The sequence below is a fragment of the Myxocyprinus asiaticus genome, chromosome 17 (assembly GCF_019703515.2).
Source record: "Myxocyprinus asiaticus isolate MX2 ecotype Aquarium Trade chromosome 17, UBuf_Myxa_2, whole genome shotgun sequence".
In the NCBI taxonomy this organism is placed as follows: domain Eukaryota; kingdom Metazoa; phylum Chordata; class Actinopteri; order Cypriniformes; family Catostomidae; genus Myxocyprinus; species Myxocyprinus asiaticus.
In genome coordinates this window covers 3,385,304-3,397,674 of record NC_059360.1, presented here as the reverse complement: position 1 = coordinate 3,397,674, position 12,371 = coordinate 3,385,304, and the positions used below count along the sequence as shown (strand labels likewise).

The 12,371-nt window shown below is 42.0% G+C and overlaps 1 pseudogene; it reads left to right on the top strand.

Annotated features, from left to right (window-relative positions):
- Positions 1–3,057: 3,057 nt before the first annotated feature.
- LOC127454695 (nuclear factor 7, brain-like) lies at positions 3,058–12,054 on the top strand (annotated as a pseudogene).
- Positions 12,055–12,371: the final 317 nt, after the last annotated feature.

Below are 12,371 nucleotides of genomic sequence, written 5' to 3'. Positions count from 1 at the left end.
CTCTTGCGGAGCTCTTGAGTACTGCAGCCACTTGGGCATGCAGCGCAATTAAATGCAAAAGGTAATAAAAAGAAGATCTGCTTACCAGCTCCAGAGCAGCGGGTTTCGTTGTCCCTGGGTCGCCCGTCTCAGGGGCGCTTCGAAGACCTCCGTGGGTTCTTCGGTGCCGGCTGTGAGACGGGTGGCGTCGGCTTCCTGCGGTGGGCTCCACGCCGGGGCCAGGCCGGAGAGGCGGGCTGCGGCGGAGCCGGTGCAGTCACCGCAGGGGGACGCCCTCGGCGATGAGTAGATGGGGGGATCTTGAGCCACGCCGGGGCAGGACAAGCCGGCTAGCATCCATCTACTGCTCTACCATCGAGAACTGCTGAGCAAAGTCCTCGACAGTGTCGCCGAATAGGCCCGCCTGGAAAATGGGGGCAGCAAGGAATCGTGTCCTGTCGGCCTCACCCATCTCGACCAGGTTGAGCCAAAGGTGGCGCTCCTGGACCACTAGTGTGGCCATCGTCCGCCCGGGAGACCGCGCCGTGACCTCCGTCGCTCGGAGAGCGAGGTCGGTCGCCGAGCGCAGTTCCTGCATCAATCCTGGGGCGGAACTACCCTCGTGCAGTTCCTTTAGCGCCTTGGCGGACTTGCAGGAGAGCCATGGCGTGCAGGGCGGAGGCGGCTTGTCCAGCAGCGCCGTAGGCTTTGACCGTCAGAGACGACGTAAACCTACAGGCCTTGGACGGGGGCTTTGGGCACCCACGCCAGGTGGCGGCGCTCTGCGGGCATAGGTGCACCGCGAGCGCCTTTATCCACCGGGGGATTGCCGAATAACCCTTGGCCGCCCCACCATCGAGGGTAGTGAGAGCGGGGAAGCTGAAAAGATCGGGACCGGGCAGTAAAAGGTGCCTCCCGCGACCTTGTCAGCTCTTCATGCACTTCCGGGAAGAAAGGAACGGGAGAGGCGCCGCGAGCCCAGGAACCAATCACAGAGCCGCGAGGGTTCAGGGAAGAGCGGTGAAATCCACTCTAACCGACACCCGCGGCTGTCCGGGAAAGCATGTCGTCATCTCTGCGTCAGCCTGTGACTGGGCGATCGACCCCGAATGGAGAAGCCCAGCCGAGGCTTCCGACTGGACGAGCCCGCTCTCCGATGCTGCGCTCGAGAGCTCATCACTTTCGCGGGCTCCGAATAAGAGGTCGAACTCGCCGTGAGATGAGCCGGCAGACTCACCCGGAAGCCCGATCGGGGCAGACGAGCGTGCTGGGGAATGGGAGGTCCGCAGGGGGATACCCGGCGGAGGCGGTCCCATTGGGGTCCCCAAATCGCCCCCAGTGCTAGCCGCGATGGCCTCAAACCCGTGGGTAAAAGGACCGAGGCGGGAGCCTCTGGGGTGGCTCGCTTCCTGATGAAGGCGAGCCGCGACCGCAACGTTGCCATGGACACATTCTCGCAATGAGAATGTGACCATCCACGAACGCTGTCTCCGCGTGAGCAGTGCCCAGACACGAAAGACAGTGATCGTGACCGTTAGAAGGCGAGAGATAACGAGCACAACCAGGAATAACACACAATCGGAAAAGCATCTTTAAAAAGACGCGTCTTTAAAAAGACGTTCCGTGTGTGCGCTCTTTTAGAGAAATATATACTCTTTTAGAGGGAAAAAATGCTCTTTCAGAAAATATACTCTCTAGTTTTTCTGCCGAAGCGCCCAGGGGCGTTCTCTGCAGTGCACCAGTGCAGAGGAGGGAGAAGCCGCTGAAATGCGCCGTCAGATCCAGCAGGTGAATGAACAGTAGTATTCAGCTCAATGAGCATGACCGTTCGGCTCCGAAGAGAAAATCTGAATGAGTGGTTGCATACCAGCTCCTTTTATACCCGTATGTTCGGGGGAGTGGCATGCAAATACCACTCGCCGATTTTCATTGGCCTTTTATCAAAGACCAGAGGTGTCTCGGGCTCCCAAGAGTGACCCCTAGTGTCACTACATCGACACCAACGTCGAGTGAGTGACAGATAGGGAACAGAAATTTGCTGTCTTTTGCTCGTTTCCTTTCAAATGGCCTTTTACCGACAAAATGCTGTGCTTCATGATGTCATTCTTAAAAAAAATAAAAAGCACATTGTCGCATACTTTTTGGCTTAGCAAAATATAAGTCTGCCCTTGAGCTGTTTCCATAAGAATTTTGGGTTACACTCTATTTTACAATGTCTTGTTTCAGTGTAATTACACAAGTAAGTACTGAGTAATATTAATTAACAACATGTACTTATTATAGTTTTAGGGTTAGGGTTAGGGTTTGGTTTAGGGTTAGTTGCTTGTAATTATGCATAATTTACTGTTATTACCATAGTCAATACATGTAATATGTATAACAAGTACACTGTAAAAAAAAAGTGTTACTGAATTTTGTGTATATCGCAAATTGTGTACCTTTGATGACCCAGATGTCCCCACATTTGTGTTATATGGACAGAGTATTGAGACAGTTTATTGAAACAGGCCAGCTTACTGTCATTTTAATTTCACATAATTGCAATAGTATGAAACGTCAGAAGATGACGTGGAAATGGAGTAGTAGCTTTCTGTATTTGGGATTATTAGAACAAATTAAATGGAATATCTGGCAAAATACATTAGAACAGGTGACATTAGTGAGCCTGTAATCCTATATGCATTAAAAATATTTACAATCCATTCACATTATGTAATTTTAATTGTCCCTTCAGAAAATATGTTGCAAAACAGGGGGCTGCAGTGTTCAAACAACACACAAAAACTCACACACTTGTTTCTTTCTCTTTTACATGGGTAAATAAACGTTAAATAGACAAACATGCATAAATCCATAAGCAACAGCCAGCATTATCTGAAGTCGTTTTTTTCAAAGAGATGTTGGAATTTACATTAGAACTCTGTCCACCTCTTCCAACAAGCCATCAAAACTTGGAATGTGTGAACAAAATTCAGTGTCTTTATATAACTTTTGGTATAATATGACTCCATAGCTCTTTTATCTGTCTCTGTACACTTGTTATGATTTATTTTATTTATTACTCCCTCCATATACATTATGATGGCGCTGCGGATGGCCGCCTCGGTGTGGAGCGCTTCTATTGTTTTGTTATTTTTGTTTGTTTGTCCTGTGTTTAGTAATCTTTTTCAGTCAGTTTTACCAGAGATGAACTGCTGAACATTTGACAGCATATACCAGTCAATCTTTTCCAGGATTTTGAATATTCAGACATTTTGTTTGTCATTCTAGTCAGAGGCGCGGCTGTGTTGTTTAAACGCGCTATGAGACGTAGGCAAGGGAGATGAGCAGGCGCACTGGTCAGGCTCCGACGGCGCAGCTTTCGAACAACGCTGCCAAGAATTCATCTTGTGAATCTCTGCTCTCTCCCTAACAAAACGGACGAACTACATCTCATCACCCGCACAAACAAAGACTTTTCAAACTCTGCTGCCTTGTGCTTCACAGAAACCTGGCTGAGTGAAGCCATTCCGGACAGCGCGTTACATCTGCCAGGCTTTCTGCTGTACAGAGCGGATCGCATTTTGGAGTTAACGGGGAAAACGAGAGGCGGTGGAACATGCTTTTACATCAATGAAAGTTGGTGTAAAGATGTAACAACGTTAAAGAGGATGTGCTGTCCTAATTTGGAAGCGCTCTTTATTAACTGTAAGCCTTTCTACTCGCCACGGGAGTTTTCCTCGTTTATTCTGGTGAGTGTTTACATCACGCCAAACACATGTTTGAATGCCGCACTGCAACAGCTGGCTGATCAAATCACAGACTCGGAACAACAATACCTGGACTCAGTTACTATTATTCTTGAGGATTTTAACAAAGCAAACCTCACAGGTGAACTGCCCAAATACAAACAGCACATTACATGCCCAACCAGAGACAGAAATATACTGGATCACTGCTACACAACAATAAAGGATGCATATCGCTCTGTCCCTAGAACAGCTTTGGGACTATCTGATCACTGTCTGGTTCATCTTCTTCCAACCTACAGACAGAAATTAAAATCTGCTAAGCCTGCATTAAGGACTGTAAAGAGATGGACCAATGAAGCAGAGCTGGAACTACAAGCCTGCTTTGACTGCACTGATTGGAGTGTTTTTGAGGCTGCAACACCAATCTGGACGAGCTCACAGATACTGTTACATCATATATCAGTTTCTGTGAGGATATGTGCATTCCTACTAGGACTTATTTAACATTTAACAACGACAAACCATGGTTTACAGCGGAACTCAGGAAGCTTCGTCAGGCCAAAGAGGATGCTTACAGAGTTGGGGATAAAGTCTTGTACAATCAGGCCAGGAACACACTGAATAAGGGAATCAGAGTGGCTAAAAGAAGATACTCTGAAAAGCTGATAAACAAGTTTTCAGCTAACGACCCTGCATCAGTGTGGAGTGGCATGAAACGACTTACGAATTACAGGACTCCTGCCCCCAACCCTGTGGTGGACCAACAACTGGCTGACGACCTGAATGTGTTCTAATAACTACACTATACTATAAATTACACCAACTCTCTGTTCCCTTGTCTGTCTGTCAGTGGATTACCAGCTTTCTGACGGATAGGCAGCAGCTTGTGAGACAGGGGAAACTCACTTCCAGCACCTGTACAATCAGCACTGGTGCCCCCCAAGGATGTGTGCTCTCCCCACTACTCTTCTCCCTCTACACCAATGACTGCATCACCAAGGACCCCTCTGTCAAGCTCCTGAAGTTTGCAGATGACACCACTGTCATCGGCCTCATCCAAGATGACGAGTCTGCATACAGAAGGGAGGTTAAACAGCCGGCTGTCTGGTGCAGTCAAAACAACCTTGAGCTGAACACGCTCAAAACAGTGGAGATGATTGTGGACTTTAGGAGGAACCCCCCAACGCTGTCCCCCCTCACCATTCTAAACAGCACTGTGGCAGCAGTGGAGTCATTCAGGTACCTGGGCACTACCATATCACAGGACCTGAAGTGGGAGACCCACATTGACTCCATTGTGAAAAAGGCCCAGCGGAGGTTGTACTTCCTTCACCAGCTGAGGAAATTCAACCTGCCACAGGTGCTGCTGATACAGTTCTACTCAGCAGTCATTGAGTCTGTCCTCTGCACTTCAGTAACTGCCTGGTTTGGTTCAGCTACGAAATCAGACATCAGAAAACTACAAAGTACAGTTCGGACTGCTGGGAGGATTATTGGTTGCCCCCTGCACCCCCTTCAAGAACTATACACTTCCAGAGTGAGGAAAAAGGCTGGAAAAATCACTCTGGACCCCACTCACCCTGCCCACTACCTTTTTGAACTGTTGCCTTCTGGCCAATGCTTCAGAGCTCTGAGCACCAGAACCATCAGTCACAGGAACAGTTTTTTCCCTCAGGCTATCCATCTCATGAACAGTTAAACTGACCCATTGAGCAATAACTATGTGCAATACACAGTTTAGTCTTTCTTATATTTATCCAACACATCCAACCTCTTCTGCCATTTAAAAAAAACAAAAAAACATTTGCACTGTACATAACAGATTTGTATTTACACTGTACATAACAGATTGTATTAGATTTGCACTACCCATGTGTATGTGTGTATGTATGTATGTATGCATGTGTGTGTCTGTATGTATGTGTATAATTAGTTTTATTTTTTATTTTTTATTATTATCTATGTCTTGCTGCTGTTTTTGTATTGTTTTTGTATGGTTGTACACTGGAAGCTCCTGTCACCAAGTAAAATTCCTTGTATGTGTAAGCATACTTGGCAATAAATCTCATTCTGATTCTGATATCCTTTTTCTCTTATTTCTATTTTTATTTGTATAATAATTATTTTGACACTTTTGTTTAAATCCCTTTGCACTGAATTTTATTTCTCTTTTTGTTTTTCTGTTCTAAAAACTCTTGTCTGTTATTACAATACAATAAAAAAAAAAAAAAAACGTAAGCAACCATAAATAATGGGCTTACAGGCTGGACAGTTTTTACCAGCATGTTAATTGCATGGGATTAGTATAACCTGGGGTTATTTTTACCGGGCGTTCTGGTAAAAGACATCAATCTTTACCGGGGTGTAAACGCATAGTCCATAAAAAGGCTGGAAAAACTTCCATCAAGAATAAAGTTAATATCATTGTCTTTAATGAAATTGAGGAGTACCTCTTGAAGTGTACCTCTCCGCTATGCTGTTTGTTGTGAAGACAGATATGATGTAAATTCTGTTATGCGACACTACATTTTTTGATTAATGCCATATTTCTCGACAAAAAGTGTTTCCAACCTAGTTTTTCATGACATTTGACAGATCACCATAGGATTTATGTGCTTAAGTTAAATGTAAAAATATTATGTTGACACTTCTGAAGTTTTAGCAATAATTTGCATTTCCATCAGCTGTGTAGTTAAACATTTTGATCTTATCTTAAAGAAGGATCTTTCTTGTCCCGTGAGCTGTGAAATCCTCAGGGTTCCTGTTGTTCTGTCGTGTAGCCACAGTGTCTGTAAAGAGTGTCTTCAACAGTTCTGGAAAACCAAGAATACTCAGGAATGTTCTGTCTGCAGAAGATCCTCAAAACAGGAACCTCCTGTGAATCTTTCATTAAAAAATGTATGCGAGCCGTTCCTGAAGGAGATGTTCATCAGGGTGTGAGGAGCTCTACAGTTTACACAGTGAGAAACTCAAACTCTTATGTTCTGTGTGTTTAGTGTGCAGAGATTCAGAGAAACACATCAATCACAAATTTAGCCCCATCATTGAAGTTGTTCCATCATACAAGGTAGGACAAATTTATCTTGTTTCATTTGCAAAGAACAATACATTGCTGTAAACATAGAAATCACAATGTCTATACACAATATGCTTCTCTGCACCATTTTGGTCATACTATGTAAAACACATGTACATGTGACAACTATATGTAACATACAGTATATACAAGTCACATGTTCAAATCTCTCCACAGCTGTAGTTTCACAGATTTTCATTTTGTCAAATTCTAGGAGGAACTCAATACAGCACTGTAGTCCTCACAAGAGAAACTTAAACATTCAAGAAAAATTAAAGTAGTGTGTGATAAAACAGTTCAGCACATTAAGGTGAGGACAAAATTAACAAATAAAGACATTTTCAATACACAGTTTATCATGGACAGAAATTATGTGTGTGAATTTAGAGCTGATTGAAGTGAATTTAATTTGGTTTCAGACTCGATGAGCACACAAAGCATCAGATTAAAGAGGAGTTTAAGAAGCTTCGTGAGTTTCTCCGAGATGAAGAAGAAGCTACAATCACTGCACTGAGAAAAGAAGAGCAGCAGAAGAGTCAGATGGTGGAGAAGCTTAAGGAGATTAACAGACACATCTCAACTCTTTCACACACAACCAAAGACATGGAGAAAATCAAGCCAATGACGTCTCATTCTAAAGGTGACAGTCAAACTCTCATCATTGATTTCTGCTCTTATTGATCATTTGAGGAGATAATCAAGTGTTGTTTTTTTTGGTTTTTTTGCAGAAATTTAAAGTGACAATGGAAAGGTATGTCTCTCCTCTCTATGGTTGTGAAGTCAAAGTCACTGCAGTACTGACTCATAAATGTTCTTCCAGAGCCCAGAGCTCACAGCCGGATCCACAGATGACTTCTGGAGCTTTCATTCATTTGCCAAATTTTTTTGGCAACCTGACATTCAGAGTCTGGAAGAAGATTCAAGACATTGTCCACAAGAGTGAGTTTTTAAACATGTGCTGTAAATATTGGACAGGTACAGTATACATTAAAAGATTTCCATCAAAATAGTAACAAATGTTAGTAGAAGATTCTTTGAGAGTTTATAGAAACTGAGGATCATACTAGTTGGCCCAGATGACAACCCATGTTTGTATGTAATGTTCCTTTCTTCTTCATGTACTGAATCAAAGAACAGAAACGGTCAGAAGATATTCGCTGCATCCAAATATCAATACTTCCCTTCTACATACAGTAGTATGCCAAAAACAGTGTGCCAATAGAGTAGTATGATCAAATCCTCAGTATTCATAATACAGTAAGTGAGAAATACCCGGATGACCTACTATTTCTGGCAAGATTCTGAAGTGCAGTTCGACTGGACTTTGTACAATCTCATAATCCCTTGGGAGCTAAGAAGTCATGTACAAAACGCTGGATTTAAAAAAACAGCAATTAACTGAGAGTCGAACGGCTCTTTCCAGATGTGTATGACTTTCTTTCTTCTGCTGAACACAAACAAAGATTTTTAGAAGAATATCTCTGCTCTGTAGGTCCTGTTAATGCTGAAATGCATGATGTGGATTTCACATGCTAATACTCATGCTAATATATTCTATATTTCTATATAATTCTATATCTTGTTATATTCTACTAATCAAGACCATTCCAAAGATATATAACACATGGCTGTGTGATCTTTTTGATCATTTTACTGATTCTAAATATGATTGTTGTGATCGCAAATTTGCGAATTCTAAAAATGGAACCGTTCTTATTTATCAGCCAATTTAAAAGCAGTATTTTAGAATTGGTCAGATCAGCTATATTCATTGTAAAGCTATGAGTCTAAGCTTAAAAATGACACCTACTTTGTGAGACCAAGACAGTTGTTGTGCAATACCATATTATATATATTTTTTTTGTGATCATCGCCCCCTCTCGGGCCGGTACTGGGTCGCTCCGGGTGTAAGAGGTTAAAATAATATGACGAACCACTGTAGCCAGACAACAAAGGTCTGGACTGTATTGCAGCTTAAACTGGCCAAGAATTGCCCACTTAAACAGGAAGATCATCTACCTGAGATGTAAAGCAATCAGTCCCAGTCGGTTTTGTCATTTCATGCCATTCAGGGGCGGAGTCATCTGAGATTTTAAATTAACAAATGACCGGCCTGGGATAGAAAATAGTTAAATAATGGTGCAGCACTCTCCGCGAGTAACTGCACAAAAACTCACCCAGAAAAATATTGGAAGAATGTGTAGACAGTCTAAGTGCAGCACAGAAAACCTCTGTACATGGTATGGTTAGTAAGAGTTGATAGGTTTTATGATGGGTAACACGATAATGTTGTATAAGTTAACATATGTATAACATAATACATATTACATTTTAAATTAGGTATCATGAATTAACAATAAATAGTTTTTAACCACTTGGGTTAATCACATCTGGGTTAATGTTCATTAATACAGGTGCATCTCAATAAATTAGAATGTCGTGGAAAAGTTCATTTATTTCAGTAATTCAACTCAAATTGTGAAACTCGTGTATTAAATAAATTCAATGCACACAGACTGAAGTAGTTTAAGTCTTTGGTTCTTTTAATTGTGATGATTTTGGCTCACATTTAACAAAAACCCACCAATTCACTATCTCAACAAATTAGAATATTTTGACATGCCAATCAGCTAATCAACTCAAAACACCTGCAACGGTTTCCTGAGCCTTCAAAATGGTCTCTCAGTTTGGTTCACTAGGCTACAAAATCATGGGGAAGACTGCTGATCTGACAGTTGTCCAGAAGACAATCATTGACACCCTTCACAAGGAGGGTAAGCCACAAACTTTCATTGCCAAAGAAGCTGGCTGTTCACAGAGTGCTGTATCCAAGCATGTTAACAGAAAGTTGAGTGGAAGGAAAAAGTGTTGAAGAAAAAGATGCACAACCAACCGAGAGAACCGCAGCCTTATGATTGTCCAGCAAAATCGATTCAAGAATCTGGGTGAACTTCACAAGGAATGGACTGAGGCTGGGGTCAAGGCATCAAGAGCCACCACACACAGACATGTCAAGGAATTTGGCTACAGTTGTCGTATTCCTCTTGTTAAGCCACTCCTGAACCACAGACAACGTCAGAGGCGTCTTACCTGGGCTAAGGAGAAGAAGAACTGGACTGTTGCCTAGTGTTCCAAAGTCCTCTTTTCAGATGAGAGCAAGTTTTGTATTTCATTTTGAAACCAAGGTCCTAGAGTCTGGAGGAAGAGTGGAGAAGCTCATAGCCCAAGTTGCTTGAAGTCCAGTGTTAAGTTTCCACAGTCTGTGATGATTTGGGGTGCAATGTCATCTGCTGGTATTGGTCCATTGTGTTTTTTGAAAACCAAAGTCACTGCACCCGTTTACCAAGAAATTTTGGAGCACTTCATGCTTCCTTCTGCTGACCAGCTTTTTAAAGATGCTGATTTCATTTTCCAGCAGGATTTGGCACCTGCCCACACTGCCAAAAGCACCAAAAGTTGGTTAAATGACCATGGTGTTGGTGTGCTTGACTGGCCAGCAAACTCACCAGACCTGAACCCCATAGAGAATCTATGGGGTATTGTCAAGAGGAAAATGAGAAACAAGAGACCAAAAAATGCAGATGAGCTGAAGGCCACTGTCAAAGAAACCTGGGCTTCCATACCACCTCAGCAGTGCCACAAACTGATCACCTCCATGCCACGCCCAATTGAGGCAGTAATTAAAGCAAAAGGAGCCCCTACCAAGTATTGAGTACATATACAGTAAATGAACATACTTTCCAGAAGGCCAACAATTCACTAAAAATGTTTTTTTTATCGGTCTTATGATGTATTCTAATTTTTTGAGATAGTGAATTGGTGGGTTTTTGTTAAATGTGAGCCAAAATCATCACAATTAAAAGAACCAAAGACTTAAACTACTTCAGTCTGTGTGCATTGAATTTATTTAATACACGAGTTTCACAATTTGAGTTGAATTACTGAAATAAATGAACTTTTCCACGACATTCTAATTTATTGAGATGCACCTGTAAATATTAGGGATGTATAACATAATACATATTACATTTTAAATTAGGTATCATGAATTAACAATAAATAGTTTTCAACCACCTGGGTTAATCACATCTGGGTTAATGTTACTATTATTTTACTGTTAATATTACATTTTAAATTAGGTATCATGAATTAAAAGGGTCATGACATACGCTTTTTTTTTTTAAATAATTGTATTATCTTCCCTGAGGTCCACTTATAATTTTAGTATAGTTTTTTGTTATAATTTAGTCATATATAATAATTTTCCACCCTTTCTCTTGAGTGAAGCATATGAGCTTTAAATATTTTTTAACAAGTACACTCGCTAAATAGAGACGGAATGTGTCAAGGGGATCAAACAAAAACCGCATCGGAGAATACAATAAATGGGATGGATTGACAAACAAGCATTTTTTTTCTTTTTGGAATCAAAGGTGCGGGAACACCATTCTGGACCTTATCGGCCCAGTTTAACCCCTGATTATGATCACTATAGCTATTGGTCTGTCATTCTGACAGATGTGATGCAATTGGTGCTTCCGCAATCAGCCACACCTAAGGCATTCCCATAGTGTGATACCAAATGGATGTTAGAGAGAGAACTTTTTCTTTCTGCCAGCCAATGATCATTTTGAGAGAAAACTTAACCAAAGCCTACTGTTGCTAGAGTAACATGCAACTTCCACACCCGTCTAAATTTTTCTTATTTCATTTTTATTGTTAATTTTGGAATTAAAGCTTCCTAGTAGGAGTACTTTGTATGGCTGAGGGATTGTTTTCTCTCATCAGCTCCTGTGATTCTGGATCCAGATACTGCACATCAAAAACTCATTCTGTCTGATGCTCTGACCAATGTGAGATACAGTGAGAAAAGATAACCATTACCTGGTAATCCAAAGAGATTACTGTGTCTTGGGCTCGGAGGGTTTTAACTCAGGAACACACTGTTGGGATGTGGAGGTTGGAGACAATATATACTGGACTCTTGGAATAACCACAGCATCAAACCAAAGGAAGGGGAATATTTTCTTTAACAAGGGTGTTTGGTGTGTGCAGTACATAGGGAATAAATATTCTTCACAATCCTCAGAGAAACCCCGCTTTGTCATTTCAATAAAAGAGAAGCTTCAGCATGTGAGAGTTCAGCTGGACTGGGACAAAGGACAGGTGTTCTTCTCTGATCCTGTAACTAACACACATCTACACACATAAACAAACATATTTACAGAGACACTCCATAATTTTTTTGTCCTAACATTTACCCTTTGAGAATCGTACCAGTTAAACCAATTGTAACAACCAGTGATTGAAAGAAATCAATAACAAATCCAAATATTCTCTGGATCACAGCTTCTCCTACTTGAAGCCCCTAACAATGGGCACCTCTTGCAATCACAACATTAAAGATAACACACACTGGAGGTACAGTATCTCTCCTCATTTAGGCTGAAAGTCAGCAAGACCCAGCTGTAGCACAGGCCTAATCCTGCTGGAACCAAAACATAGAGATAGAATTGTACTTCCCCATGGACAAAAACTTAAACTGTTACAAACCTCTTAACTAAAACAACTGCATGGAGCTGAAA